This window comes from Vicia villosa, linkage group LG4 (genome assembly GCF_029867415.1).
Source record: "Vicia villosa cultivar HV-30 ecotype Madison, WI linkage group LG4, Vvil1.0, whole genome shotgun sequence".
Lineage (NCBI taxonomy): Eukaryota > Viridiplantae > Streptophyta > Magnoliopsida > Fabales > Fabaceae > Vicia > Vicia villosa.
Genome location: NC_081183.1, coordinates 115,281,606 through 115,297,866, shown reverse-complemented (window position 1 = coordinate 115,297,866; position 16,261 = coordinate 115,281,606). Strand labels below are relative to the sequence as shown.

Here is a 16,261-nt window from a genome sequence, read left to right as displayed (position 1 = left end):
TTATCAAGTATACATTTTGTTATAAAAAATTTTGAAACATAAAATTAAAAATAACTATAAAAAATAGAAAAATAAAATCGGTTGAAAATTAAACAAATTTGAAAAATAATAATAAAAAAACTATAAATAAATTCAAAAATAAAATATGTTAAAAATTAAATAGTGGAATCATACCCATAATCTACCTGTATTGAAACAAAAATTCTACCACTAAGACAATATTTTTAAAATGTAGTCTCTTAATTTAAATTTAAATTAAAACAAAAAATAAAATAAAATCTACTATACAAACAATTAATAAAAGATTGACCAATCTGACTATTATGCCCTTAGTTAAAAATTTCTTTACAAACAAAAAAGGGCAATTCGGTAACTAACAAAATCACATATCACTTTTTCAACCTTTCAATAACCAAACGCCAATTGTCAGCCTCTCATTGGTCCAATTTTTTAACTTTTCAATAACCAACTTTTTCTCCCCAACACACTTCTTTTCTCTCTTACTTAAATTTTCAAATTTCTTTCACATTTCATTTTCCCACACTTTCTTACTTTCATTTTAATTTTTTTTCATTTAATCACAAAAATTATTAATAATCTATTTTTTTTAACTTTAATAAAATTAAATATTTATTTATCTCACGGGTCACTATCAATATAATATTTAATTTATTTTAATCGATCATTACACACTTTCTCTTTCTTAATTAAAATTTCTCTCAAATTTTCTTACTTTCATTTTAATTTTTTTCTCTATTTATGTATCAACTCTAAAAAATAATTTATTTTTTAATTTTAATAAAATTAAAAATATTGTAATATCACGGGTCACTATCAACATAATACTTATTTTATTTTAATCAATCATTGTTTTTATTAGAGAGATAATATCATTATTTTTAAAATTTTTTTCTTTTCTTCATTTCACTTTTTTTAAAGATTATTTAATACAATTAAATTCATATGATTATTGTTCATTTTACATTTGTATTTAAATATATTTTATATCGGATCAAATAAATTTTTTATTTCACGGGTCATTATCAACAAAGTATCTATTTTATTTTAATCAACAATTAATATAAATTGAGAGATAATTTTTATTTTTTTTAAATTTCATTTTTTTTATCTTCATCTTCCAGATTCTTTTTTTATATAATTATTTAATATAATTAAATTTATATAATATTTACTAAAAGCTTTTTTTTCATCTCATCTTCCTCACACGTGATAACAACAATACGCTCAAACTCTTCACAGTTATGTTTGGTGTTCGCGAAGTTTTTCTGTTCAGAATCGGAGTTGCTACTCAATTTTGTTTTGGTTCGAGTTTGGAGGTTTCGACGCAGTGCAGAGTTTGGATTCGAGCAGAGCTTTTTCACGGTTCAGATTTTGCATTCGAGCCAAGTTTTCGCTACAGGTTTGTTTCGATTTCAAATCGAGTTTTGTTTCAGTTTAGAATTTGATTTACGTATTATGTTCAAAATTGGTTGCCTTTTGAAATTTTTGCATTTTTACTGTTTCGACTCAATTAAGGGTTCTGCTACAGTTTGAGTTTGATTCACAAGGTGTTCGATGAAATGTCTCAACCAGATTCTCTCTTCTTTTTGCTTCAGTTTTGATTTTCTTATGTTATGATGTTGTGTTGTTGATGATTTATGTTCAAATTGCAGCTTGTAAATTGGTTATGATGTTGTTGTTATTACCGTCTTGCAACTTGCATTTTCAAATAATCGCACTTGTTTATAGTTCTCATTTTTGATGTATTGAATTGAATGCATTTATTCACTTGATTCAGTTATTTCTACATTTCAGCATGATACCAAATACTACTACAGAATTGGAAGTGGGGATTCTTCTCGAGAATTTTGGTTTGGAACACCTCCCAAAGTTGAACCAGATGCCCCTTACAAATTTGGGATCATTGGTACGTTGTCTGTCTTCCCACCAATATTCTACTTCTAGGACGTAGTCTTTTGCATCCTTAATTACAGACTTTGTTTCTACTTCATTAACTATTATATATCAGTATTTCATTTTGCTTTGATTTTTCTCATAGTTTTAATTTTGCTTTTCTTTAAAATGAATAATTATATCTTCATTTCAGGTGATTTGGGGCAAACATTTAATTCTCTTTCCACTCTTGACCACTATATAGAGAGTAAAGCCCAGACTGTTCTATTTTGTAAATAAAGAGTTGTTTCCTATTACATTTAAGCAGCTCTTCATATGATATGCTGATGTAAATGTTACTCAGATTTGTTAGATTTGTTGTATTAACTTGACCTTTGTGAAGCTTCTTTTAGTATAAAACTCCAATTTTCTCCTGTTCTCCGTGTTGAAAAGTTCACACTCTTATAGTTATGTAGATTACAAACTTAACTCTAATATTTTGAAGTAAATCTGCTTGACCAGGGAGAAGTTGTTCCTATCAAGTCTTATCTTCAACGATATACTACTCCTTATTTGGCGTCCAATAGCAGCAGCCCTATGTGGTACGCAATCAGGCGTGCATCTGCTCATATAATTGTATATCCAGCTATTCACCATATGGTAACTAATCTCCTCTTTCTCCAATTCATTACACTTGTCCAACCAACTCATTTTCAGCCTAATCCAAATGGGCAAGAAAGAAAAAAGTGTTCACAAAATAAAAGGGATATAGAGATATGTAGTAAATTTATTTTCAAATTTCAACGATTAAGATATAATGAAGTATATAGTATCAAATTAAATTAATAGTGTCAACATCTTCATTTAACTCAGAGACATGTTGGCTGAAAAAGTGTTTCATGATTCATCTCATCCAATCAAACTTGTTTTAGAAAAGTTTTGCAAAAAGATGCACTGGTTCTTTCAAAAGACACAAGTGGAGAGAGCCTCATTATATTTATTTTGTTTGTTACTTCTTATTGACTTTGATTAGAGGGACAATGGAACATCACATGCATCTTTTTCACAGATAGGTGTGTCATATCCAAGCAGAACCATTTACAAGCATACTTCACACTTATAATTTGATTACCAAAAATATTATTTATCATTTTGTCAACTTATTTCATTTCCAAAGTAAGCCTTTTTAAAAGCCACATGTCAACATGACTATAACATTATGAAATGTCAAACCCCACTTGCAACACACACTCACATGCATCGTGTATATAATCTGATTCATTTAGAATCTACTCACACACATGTATTCCTTTGGTTTGGTGTACTCGACATGAATACAGTAATCACAGTAACAAAATAAAATACTAAAAGAGTACCTGGAGACACGTCCAGAGATACAACTTGTTAGAGTCCTGTATATTGTTAAGTATGACCTTTATTGTAAAGTCAATATTTATAGTATAGAATAAGTTCGTATCACCTCCAAAACAGGGGCTTGACACATTGGGCATTTCCTTCTACTTTGAAGCAACTCATTGGCACATTTTGAACATGTGCACAAGTGCCCACATCTGCAACAAAAGTATAATTGTATTAGGTGATTATAATAATCAGAGGTGCAAACTGAGATTTTTTGTTGAATGGAGTTGGTTGTAGTTGAAATATACTGATACATGATGTTTTGAAATTGAGAATAGTTGCAAGTTTTTCTATTGATTATGTTTTAAATCTGAATGTTTAGTTTAGCTTTTGGAAGAAAAATGCAGAATTTGTCCTCGCTCGCAAGGTGTTCGATGAAATGTCCCAACCGAATTCGTCAGTCTTCTTCTTCCGCTCTCAACATTTTCATTTCTTGGATTATTTTTTTTTATTTGTTGAAAATTGAAATATTGTTTCTCTTGTTTCAGCTTTTGTGGCGAAGTTAGCGGTGAGAGAGGAATTTGATTTAGTTGATGTTAACGGCTCAATATACTTAATCCTGACACTAGGAATTTGATTCATTGGCCAAACGGCCAGGTTCTGAGTGGAGAACTAGTAAGAACATTGTTGGTTTCATTAGAGATTATTTCTTTCTACTTAGCACGAACATCTTTACTGACACTTGAGATTACGCTATTAAGTTTATGTTGCCGTGTCAGTGTCGATGCTTCCTAGATTTCTTCATTTATTATGTTTTTCTATGATAAAAGAAATTAAGGTTGATATCTAACTTTGGTGAATCACAACAGGACTCACATTGTTGCAGCTATCCTATTCTTTACAATGTAATATACATGGAGGTAATCCTTAAGCATAGAGATCTTAAGGAGGAGTGGGTGTGGTTGCTAGAAAGGCTGGATTATTTTCCCAACCTTCGAAATCTTACCATTATCGAGGTTTTGTACTGTCTACCAATCTCTTTTTGTTTTTACTTCATTTTTTGTTTATCTATTTTATCTTATAAAAAGTATGTGAATCACAGGACAATGGGAATGGAGACGAAATTGTGTATAATTGGAGGGAACAAACATCTATTTTATCTTATAAAAAGTATGTGTATAATTGGAGACGAAAGTGTATGGTTCAGTTAGTTGGAATTTTCTAATTTTCTGCATTATATGCTTATTAGATTTGGGTTTAGTTAGATGTGGAGTTAAGACTATTCTTAGAGGGTTCGAGGTGGCCTTTGGCTCCGAGTTCATTTCTCATATCTTTTAGCAACATGTAACCACTGTTTGTTACATGTTGCTGGAAGTTAGGAAATGTTAGTTATAAGTGAGTGCAAAGAGAGTTTGTTATGATGTTGAAGGGTGGAGGTTTGAGGTTAGTTACCTTTCTCTTTTGGTAGTTAGTTATGAACTGAATGTTAGTTAGGAAAGTCTGTTATGTAGTTGGGGAATGGTTTGAACTGGGGCTGTTATGAGGCTAAACTTCTGAACTGATACACCCTTTCTTGTGCAGGGGCTGTTTTGACAAAGCCGACTGATCCAGGAGCAGTTTGAGATTGATACAACGCTAACAGTTTGGCTGCACCCAAGCCTCTTATCAAACTGCTGGATCTGATGGAAAATTAGTCGATCGGGAAGCGCGTCTAACTGCAATCTCTTCAAGCGGAGCAAAGGTACTGAATTGGAATGGATTTAAATGTCTGAAACTCGCTTGTATTAGCACTGAACTGGGGTGCATCTAATTTGATTTAGGATCGCATCTCTCGCACTAACCGTAATAATAGGTATGCTTTAATGTGAACATAGTTGGATGAGGCCATAGGTTCTGTTTGCTATTTTGAACTAGCCATACCTCCTGTTTCTTCCTGATTTTTTTATATGGTGCAACATTGTCTCCTTTTTTTTTTGTCTCAATTCTGAAAAGAATTGGTTTGAATTGTGTTTGAATGCTGCAGGGAGTTTATAGCAGCAGGTTCAAAAAATGTTAGTAATCAGTGACAGAAAGTTAGGTTAATATTTAATTGTTAGAATTGAAAAAGCTGTTGTGGGTTAGGTGATTTGTCTTTAAGATAGTCATAAGGATGGTTCCATGGTAGATTTGTCTTTAGGAGAAAACCATTGTTGCATAACTTTGGTGATTGTATATATTTAGTAGAAGCAATACATATCTAGAGACGAGACGGTATAAATTTTTTTTTTAATTTTTTAAATAATTTTCCTGCGGATTTACCTGCGGAATTTTCCTGCGGATTTAGCTGCGGAATTACCTGCGGAACTTCCTGCCAAAAATATTACCCACGAAGGTTTTAGCTGGGGACACTAAACCGCAGGAAAATCCGCAGGTAAAGTGTTTCCTGCGGAAATTTAGCTTAAATCCGCAGGTAAATCCGCAGGAAATTCCAGTATTTCTAGTAGTGTATGTCCCTAGTGTGTAAACATTAACAAATGTTCAATAAAACCTCAATCATAAATGTTTAAAGAATATGAAAAGAGTCGTTTTCTCACGAAAACACTTGCCTACTAACATATAACATGTAAAAATACTTAAAATATATACTATTATTTTTACATTTTAGTAGGATCTTATAACTTATGTTGCGATCTTATGTTTTACGATCTTGTTATCCCCTCTCGATGTTACAAAAATAATTGAGTAGGATCTTCCGATCTTAACTACGATTTTATATTTTACGATCTAGCTACCCTCTCCTGGACAGCCATCCAAGCTATGAAACTATGCTTGTTTACATTCTTAGTTGCCCATATGGTCTTAGCCCATTGTTTCTTATCAACATTATCTTCCTTATTTTGTAATTATCTCTAGAAAATTCCTGCCTATCAATATTGTCTTAATTTACTCTTTCACTTCTACAATTTTTTTCCAATACCAGGTCCCTTGTAGTGGAATGTCATAGTCCCACCAATCTACATCCTTGAGATAGACACGGTGGATCCACTTAACACATATATTCTCCTTCTTACTAGTAATATTCCATACATGCTTGCCAATGGCAGCAATATTCCAGCTTAAGATGTTCTTAAATCTAAGTCCTCCATCTTGTTTTGGTTTGCAAATTCTATCCCAATCTATGTTTCCAGAATTACAAGTAAAAGTTTTACCTGTCCAGAGGAATGCTCTGCAGATTGCATTTATCTCTTGAAGCACCTCCTTTGGGATGATGATAGTTTGACTTTAGTAAGAATGAATAGTTAGTAGCACTGCGTTGATCAGAACACATCTACCTGCAAAGGATAAGGTCCTTGAGCTCCGTGTTCTTATTCTTCCAATCATCTTATCCACAAGGATTTGGAAATCTTTTATAGATATCTTCGAATCATTTTCACTTTTGCGATTTGAGTGTTTGGCCTTGTTTGAGGACAAACAGATTCAATTTGGGGAGAGTTTGATAGTGTATGTAAATAATGGCACTGATCGAGACTTTTGTTAATACCCCGTTTTTGTGTATATTTGTATCGTTTGTGTTTCATTACATTTTCGTGTAAATATGTACCGTTTGATAGTTTTGTTGTCTTTTTGTAGGTATTTCTGCATATTCGGAGCTTTGAGGAATAAAATGTCGAAGACATGGCTGCGAACGCATTTTGAAGAAATAAAATTTTGCTGTTCTGTTGAGCGTGCTAAGCACGCTATACCGTGCTTAGCACGGTCTGGGAGCTTTTGAGACCAGCCTGGCAGTAGGTACCATGCTTAGCGCGGGTTTTTGGCGCTAAGCGCACTCTAGCGGTTTAATAAAAATAAAGGACACCGTGCTAAGCGTGCTATTCCGTGCTTAGCGCGGTCTGCGATTTTCAGTTTTGTATAAATAGCTTATGACAAATTTTTTAGGTTTTTTATCATCTCTTCTTTGACAAAGTTGAGCTCTGATCCATTTTTTGTAGTTTAGAGGTTCAAGCAACACTATTGGGTGGTTCATCACGTCGATTGAACGCGGGTGGTCTCCGATTGCGCCAAAAGCTCGAGAAGTTTCCATTTGTTCTTATTCTTCCCCATGACCCATTCCAATGGTGAGGTTTGTATGTATATTTTTCCTCTCTTGTATGTACATTTGTCGATCTTGTGATCGTTTATATTTTTCTTTACAAATAACATTGTTGTTGTTCTTGATCTTTTTGCGTAAATGCTATGAGTTTATGTTGTTGTAAAAATATACATCATAGATCTTGATTAGGAATGATAACTATTAGTTCCTAAACTCTAAACATGGGGCTAATAATCGTAATGGGTATCGAGTTTAATGCCTCCATGTTGTTTATGTCGGTGGAAAAATCGTCGATGTGAATGATACGGTTGAGCTCTCGTCGGTGTTGCAAAAATGGACACTGATGTGGCATCTCGAATGATGCCTGGTGATTTTGATGCGTATTGTGAATGTTGGGCGATATATCTTCAGATTTAAGTATTTGACGGGTAGAGTAGAAATACGATTCCATAATGAATTCTCTTAAGCTACAATAGATTGTTTATTTGCTTTTATTTACTTTTACCGCATTTTACTTTTCGTAACCCAATCATGAAACTTAGAATACGAGAACATTGAACAACAGTTTTTCTCTACCAATCTCTGTGGACTATGATACGATATAACCTATATCACCCGGTAATAATAAACCTATTACTTTTTGCTTCCCGCTTTACCGCTTCAACACAATACTCAACACAAGGTTAACAAGTGAATAAAAATAGACGAACACAATAATTTTTATCATGGTTCACTGTTAACTAAATTACTCCAGTCCACCCGCCAAGGTGATTTTGCCTTCTTAATAAGGACTTAATCCACTATAGCCAAACTGATTACAAACAACCACATTGGCCGCAACCAATGTCTTCTTGAGACTCTTGACTGACACTTAGTATATCAACAAAACAACCACAATAAGCTAATGACCAACCTTGATGAGAACCCCAACAAGTTCAGTTGATCCTTATCGTGAAACTACTATGACCGCAACCACAATCTTCTCAAGGCTTCTGACTAGCACCTAGTCCCCCAAGCAAACAATCAACCAAGTTGATCACAAGTGTGTATTACAAATATGTTTCTAATAAGCAGATTACATAATGTTTAAGTATAACAATACGTTTAAGTAAACAATACAAAAGTGTTGATAAGCAAGATACGAGCAAAAGTTCCTTGCTAAAATACAAAATTATACAAATATTTCTCTAACAGAGTTTGTGCAGCGCTTTGGTGTAGTTTTGTAGAACTGATTCATTGATTTCAAATTCTTATAATGACTTCCTTTATAGAGAAGGATAGATTCGTTGAAGGATAGAATAGAAAATGAAAAGTACAGTTGTAAAATCCCCAAAGGTCATTGTGGGAATGGTAGATAACAAGTACAAGTTAGATTGTCCTTACGCCATCCTATAAGAGTAAAGCTCATAGTTTACGTTAGTACTTTTATGCTCACCATCACACGCAAAACGCCATTGATCTTCTAAGTCTTTAGAGGCTTCTGATTTGTATGTTGAATGAAGGATGTTTTAGATGATCAAAACTTGTGTCTTCAGAACCTAAGTCTTTGAGTCTTCAGAACCTATTCAACAGAACCTTATCTTCAGAGTCTTCAGCACTTGGTCTTCAGAAAAGATGTCTTTAGATCTTCAGAACTTTTTCAGCAAAACCTTGTCTTCAACATCTTAAAACATGGGATATAGAAGTAAAGCTTTAGAAGGCCTCCAAAGCTTCCTTACAAAATCACAATCAGAAACTCTTATACTAAAGTTCCTTGGAAGCCTTGTATAAGAAGCATTCCAGAATCTTAACATCCATTGTAACACATCACTAGTATTCTTCCAGAGTGTTGATTTTAGAACTTGACGACATCACACGCCTTCTTACCAGAGTTAGAACCTGCAAGACAAAAGTCATACACTAGAAAAAAAACGTTAGTGTATACAATTGTTCTTTAAGATAACATGTAAAGTTATCATCAAAAATTAAGGCCAGATGCATAACTCATCTTGTTCTTACATGTTTGACACCTTGGTGCCATTTGATATATATAATATTATCCATATTACAAAAATATACATTACCCCCTCTTCGATGATTATGAGATCTTTGGTGCATATAAGTCATACTTGTTGGGATATCTTAACACACACAAATTAATAAGCATAAAGAGGATAGATGAAATTAGACTGAAGAAAGAGTTATTTTTTATCTAATCTAATTGAGTTGTGATTACAAACATGTGTTATAACATTTATATAATATCATATAATTAACTAATTAACTTTCTGTTAGTAACTACATAAAGAGTTAGTAGTAATCACATATATAACTAATAATAAACACGTGTGACACTAGTAGTAACTACATTGAAACCAGTAGTAACAACATGTAAAATTAGTAGTAACCACATGTAAAGCCAATAATAACCACATGTGAAACTAGTAGTAATCACTTGTGAAACTAGTAATAACTACATGCGAAGTTAGTTATAAGTGTCTAACAACCCTATAACTAAATTCTAACTTCTAAGATTGAATTACAACACAATGCTCCTCTTATCTCATATTTTCTAGGCTTTTAATTTCCTTGAACTCTTTAAGGCCTTCAAACCTTATGTTCTTCTAGGGTTTAGTGGGGATGTCTGCCACTTACAACTCAGTTTTGCAATATTCAATTTCAACATTTCTCTAGTAAGCTTTCTCTATGCTTTATCCCTTAGGAAATGGTACCTTCACTTTATGTCCACTAGAAACTTGAGTTGCAAAAAAAAAAATTTCACATTCAACTCTTCAAGTACCATCTCCAACATATTGTTCGACTTGCAGCATAAGAGGCTATAATTCCTTGGTTCTTTGAACTCCATGAAAAAAAATTGGTACAAATGTAAGCAAATAACCAATTGTTCTCTAATATCATCTTGATCATCATTCCAATATGAGTCACAATATCCGTAAACCTTGGCCTCCATGTTAGTGTTATATTCATTCGGGATGAATTTTTCCATGGTATGATGTACCTCTAATGCACCTTAGAATTTTATTTGCAACAAGTAGATGACATAACCTTGGTTCCTCCATAAATCAACTAACCAATCCCCAACTATGAGAAATATGCAGTCTTGTGTGGCAAAGATACCTTAATAAGCTAATGATTTGAGTGTATAATATGTAATCTACCAGTTCACTTTCTTATTCTTTCTTTAATTAGATGTTGGTCTCCATAGGTATAATTTTAGAGTAACAATTATTCATCTTGAACTTCTTTAGGATATCTTCTGTATATTTCTTATGATGTAAGAAAATTCCATGTTTCGTATTCACATTTTCTATTCCTAGGAAGTATGCCAAACTTCCTAAGTCAGACATTTGAAACTCATTTTTCATGCTTGCCTGGAATTTTTCCAATTCATCTTTAATAGAACCTATGGTCAGTAGATAATCCATATAGAGACATATGTTGGCTTGGGTTTGTTTATGTGAGCCTTTCACATGCACTTGTTCTAATATGCACTAGTTGAAACCTAGATTGGTCAATAAGCTATCAGTCCTCTTGTTCCACACTTTATGTATTTTCTTCAATCCATACTAGGCTTTTCTCATTTTTCAAACCATATCTTCTTGCTTTTTTATCTCAAAACCTGGTGGCTGCTTCACATAAACTTCTTTTTCTAGATGTCCATTGAAGAAGGTTGACTTCACATCAAGTTGGTACATCTTCTGAGCTCTATAAGTTGTAAAGTCTACATACAAACTTATAGTTACAATTCAATCCACTGGTGTATAAACCTCGTTAAAATCAAGTATAGGCTTTTATAGAAAACCTTTTGCCACCAATCTTACTTTATAGTTGGCAACTTCACCATTTGGTTTCAAATTCATCTTGTAAACCCACCTGACATCTATTACTTTCTTACTTAAATACTTGACTTATTCTAAGGTTTTTTTTGTTTTCAATCTCTTTGAGATCTTTATTCATTTCATCTTTTCAATTCTCATATTTGATGGCTTGAACATGATCAGTTGGTTATGATTTAGCCCTCATGGCATCTTCAATCAGGTTGCTAATATCTCTTACGGATTGATTAAGAAACAACTTGTAGACACATATTAAATGGTAACTAACCAAGATCATGGCTTTACCTCTATCACCAAGCTTCTTTACGAGTGCTTCCTTCTGAGTTGCTTAGGTACATGCCTATAATATAATGAGCCAAAAAGTTGAAGTATAAAAACATTTGGTTTCAAGCCAAACCAAGCTTCATAAGGTGTCTTGTTGTTCAGCTTCTTTTGTTGGACTTCTATTGATGATGTAGACAACAATAGAAGTAGCCTCACCATAGAAATGATTTGGCATAAACATTTCCTTGAGCATTTATTCTTGCAATGTTAAAAATACTAATGCTCGTTCTCTCAACAATGCCATTGTGATTAGGTGTGTATGGTGTTATAATTTCATGATCAATTCCTTCTTTCTCACAAAATTGGTCAAATTCAATTGAGATGTACTCACCACCACCACCCGTCATTTCTTAACCTTTCAATGACACTGTCAACCTTCTTTTCAACTAGTAGCTTGAACCTTTTAAAGTAAGTGATCATTTCACTTTTCTTCTCCAACATGCAAATCCACATGTATATAGTGAATGTGTCTATGCAAGTTGAGAAGTAGCAATTTCCTCCTAGTAACTTCACTTCAAATGGGTCACACACATTTGAGTGTATAATCTCCAACTTCTGTTGTGACTTCATTGGTGTGTAATGTTTGAATGACTTTCTTGCATACTTGGTAATGCAACATTGTTAACATAGATGATAGGTGTTATACCCCAAAATTTGCCCGCATCTTTTTTCAAGGAGAAGACAACAGACCTCTGTCTAAAAATTTGGAGTTTTATATAATCTTGGATTTTATTTCATAAATATCCTGATTTTATGAATACTCAGTTTTTAGAATATTTTCATACGGTATTTTGGTTCGCTGTCGAATTCATTCTTACACAAACGCCAAATACTGTTTATCACTACACACGCTGTTTATTTGAGATTTATTTTCAGATAAATAATACTGACGCAATTGGTACAGAATCAAATTTTGCAGGCGCAGAGTCCAGGGATTCAGACTGTACTGGTAACAATTAAATTATTATTGGTTTTGTTCCCCACTAATTTTTGTACTATATTATTGTTTTCAAATCTCTTTCTTTCTTTTCAAATCTTTTTCTTTCAAATCAAACCCTAACTTTATTCTATACATCTTTCTTTTCAAACCCTACCATACACTTTCTTTCAAATCCTACTACCACTCAAACTTTCCTTTTTTGTACGGTACCACTTCATTCCCCAACGTCTCCATCCCTCTTTTCACTCTATAGATACCCCTCATTTTTTCCATAAAATCTCACATCAAATTTCACTCATCTCCCAAATTTCTATCATACTATCTCATAATTATTTTCTCTTCTTCCCCGGCAAAAATGGCAAAGTGGGTGGATGTGTTTTTTCTTGCTGTCATCACTGTTTTTGTGGTGATCATGTCCTTTTTCTGTCTACATAGTCCTGAAAAATGCAGACCTGGGATGCTTGCACTCCCGTACATCTATATATTGTTGTTTATAGCAAGGGTTTTTAATCGTCATACTTAAAGTTTGTCGTATCTTTCGCTTTCAAATAACGTACCGTTCATTATATTTGTCGTACTGTTCGCTATATTTTTATGTAATATTTGTACTGTCAGTATTAAATATTGTACTATCTGTTGTACCGTCGATTAATTATCGAGATAATATTATGCGTGTTTATTGCTAGTTAAATATTTATTTATGTGCATTAAATCCTTTTCAATTTTATTATCGGTAATTTCGTTCGCGTACAGTATATTTTATTTATTTATTGTGTTTGTGTTTTTCTAACAACTCATGTAAATGATTTTTCACCATTAACACAACAAAAAACAAAAAGAAAAAATTAACTTTAACTGTTAAAGTTTTCACTTTAACTGTTACGTTAATGCCCGGACAGCCAGTTAACAGTCAAACCCGCTGACAGCACGATTCTCCGTGTTAGTACCATCAGTCAAGTCAATCTTTTGCATTTCAAAATTCCAAGATTTTTGTTCTAGAAGTCTTCTGATAATCACATGATCAGCAGAGACTCAACACTGCACAAAGATCAGGTACGCCTAACTGTCTCCTACACAAATAGTCCTTAATTAGGGTTTTTGTTTTTTTTCAGGAGAACGAGTTTTTGAGACCTCAAATGGATTTCATGGATCTCCATATGTCTCAAAGTAACACTAGATAAATTTTCAAACTTCGATTCGCTCGGACGCACAGTCAACAGCTCAAACAGTCAACAGACGACTAGTTTGACCGAAAAGTCAACAGACAGTCAAAAATGAAATTTTTTGTCAATATCCACATTTTGTCAAAAGATTCATCATTTGATCAATGGTTGATCATAATTCATCAAGAAAAGTTCAGAAATCAACAAAACTCTAAGTTTCAAAATTAGGGTTTTCTCCTAAAAAGTCAACTGAACTTTGACCGGCCATAACTCTTTCCTCGTTCATCCGAAAAATTCCAACCAAAGCTTATTTTGAAGGAAATTCAATTATATTTCAAATGAAATTAGTCCCATGGTCATTGGGTTTACCATTTGGAAAATATGAGCTAAGACATTACAGGTCATTTTCAAAGTCAACAAAAAGCAGTTTTTTGTCAAAGCCCATAACATCAAGATAACTTCTCCAAATGCAAAAAAACTTCCAAAGTAGCTTGTATAGGACATCTTGAGGTTTCTAAAAAGTACAATAACTCCTTCATATGATCAAAATTGAGGGATTTATGCCTTGTTGAAGTTGGTCATTTTTTGGGAAAATGCATGAAACCAACATTGATCAAATTTGTTTTTTTTCCAAAAGGGCCCAAGCATTTGTGATCCAAACATGTTCCTAATAATGTCTAAGGCCACCCACTACCAACATTAGGCCCATGACATTTTTATTTCTTTTTTGATTTAATTTTACTTCATTTAAAGTTAAATTAAAAAAGAAATGATCCAAGATAATGATCCAATGCTTTGTCTCTAGCATGAGTCACCAAGTTTGATCCAAATTCTGCAGCAGAGATGTACAGAAGACCTATGGCAAGAGGGGTGAAGAAAATTGAAGCCATGGCCAAGATTTTCAAAGCTTTTATTCATAAAAAATTCAAAATTTCAAAGACACTCAAGTATGGAAGAAAAGCATGGTTGCTTAAGTTTGCAGTACTCAAATATTGCCTATAAGTAGCTTGAGTCCATCAGCATCAAAGACACACGAATTCTGAACCAGAAACATACTTGTATCACACTTGAAAATTTCAAAGAAATTTAAAATTCGAATTTTGAGTTTAAGCTAGATTCAAGTGCAAATAATCATCCAAACACGTTCCTCAAGTAATTCTGAAACTATCCCAATCATTTCCATCAATCAAAGCCTCCTGAATCAAGCTCCATAGCTTACGGTTTGCTCAAACTTTCTTGAAATCGATTATGCTCATATACACATAATTAACTTGTTTGGTTTGTATATTTGTGTTTATTGTGAAGCTTCGAAGGTTTCTGGATGTTTAATCAAGGTTTGGTTGCTTGTATGAACATATGCCATGGTTAGGGTTTGAAAGCTCAAAAGAGGGGTCTTCGTTTTTAGGCAAAATTTCAGGAAATTAATGGTTCTATTGGGTTCGTGAGATCCATACGAGCTCAACCATGGTCTCATATTAGATTTATCATGTTTGTATGAGATTTTTGAATTTGCAGGAGCTATGGCTACGCTTGAAAACTGTCACTATAGCCTATAGCAACGGTTGTCCGTAGCTATAAGGTTGTTGCAGGCTTTTGGCTACGGAAGGAGGGAAGAAGATGATTGCGTGTCCTCCCTTGATTGGCCATAAAAAGCGCGTGTTTGGTTTTAAATGAATCCAGTCCCTATGCTTTGCAGTACACGCTATTACCATGTGCCTTGTAACACCCCGTTAATTCTAGTGTATTAATTTAATTATTTTATTAATTAAATTATTAGAATTAATAATCTGTGGGAATTATTTGGAAAATAATAAAAATATGGTGTTGGGCTGAGTGTGATAGTTAGTAGAAAGGGGGTGTTAACTAAGCAAGCCCATTAAGAATGTTTTATTTTATTTTTCATAAAATAAAGGAAATTGGGAAAAAGAGAAGCAGAAGCAGTAGAAGCAGATTTTGGGACTGAAGAACACGTGAAAGTGAGAAGAGCCAAAGGGGGAGAAGAACTTCGAAGATCCGACTCTAAGGTAAGGGGGGATTCTTCGGGTTAGTAATCCTTATGCGATTATAGGTAGTAGGATTGATTAGGATTATTGTTTAGTTCATTCGTACGTGTCGGGTTGGGAATTTGTTAGGTTTTGATGATCTTGTATGAATTGACATAATCCTGTTGATACTTGTGATATATGATGTTAATACATGTCAATAACCTATTTGAAATGTGTAATTGTGTGAAAAACAATGTTAATTGTGTGCTATGTTCGTATGTACCTGAAATTGGGGTTATGGGATAGGGTAAAAGCTGTCAAAATAGTGATTTTTGCTGTGCAGGTACGTAGGAACCGGTTCCCATGTGGGACGAACCGGTTCCCCCTTGTAAAAACAGAGAAATATGGGTTCTGGGTAGCTGGGAACCGGTTCCCATGTAGGGACAACCCGGTTCCCCATAGTAAATATCCGAGGCGTGATTCTGGAGCTGCCAGGAACCGGTTCCCACGTAGGGACAACCCCGTTCCTGCAGCATTTTTCTAAAAATGTTTTATCTTTGAAAGCTCATAACTTTTGATCCGAGTATCCGATTTATGTGCCGTTTTGAGCATTGTGAAGCTGAATTAAAGGCCTATATGATGAATAGGTGGTATGGATGTGAAGTCCAAGTTGTTTATTTGTGATTATATTA

General features: G+C 33.6%; 1 long non-coding RNA gene across 1 annotated transcript; it reads left to right on the top strand.

The window, feature by feature from the left end:
• Window positions 1–3,632: 3,632 nt before the first annotated feature.
• Window positions 3,633–4,397, top strand: LOC131599508 (uncharacterized). The gene is made up of 3 exons (XR_009282814.1): window positions 3,633–3,708; window positions 3,801–3,927; window positions 4,355–4,397. It is a non-coding gene; the product is annotated as an uncharacterized LOC131599508 (long non-coding RNA).
• The last annotated feature ends 11,864 nt before the right edge of the window (window positions 4,398–16,261 follow it).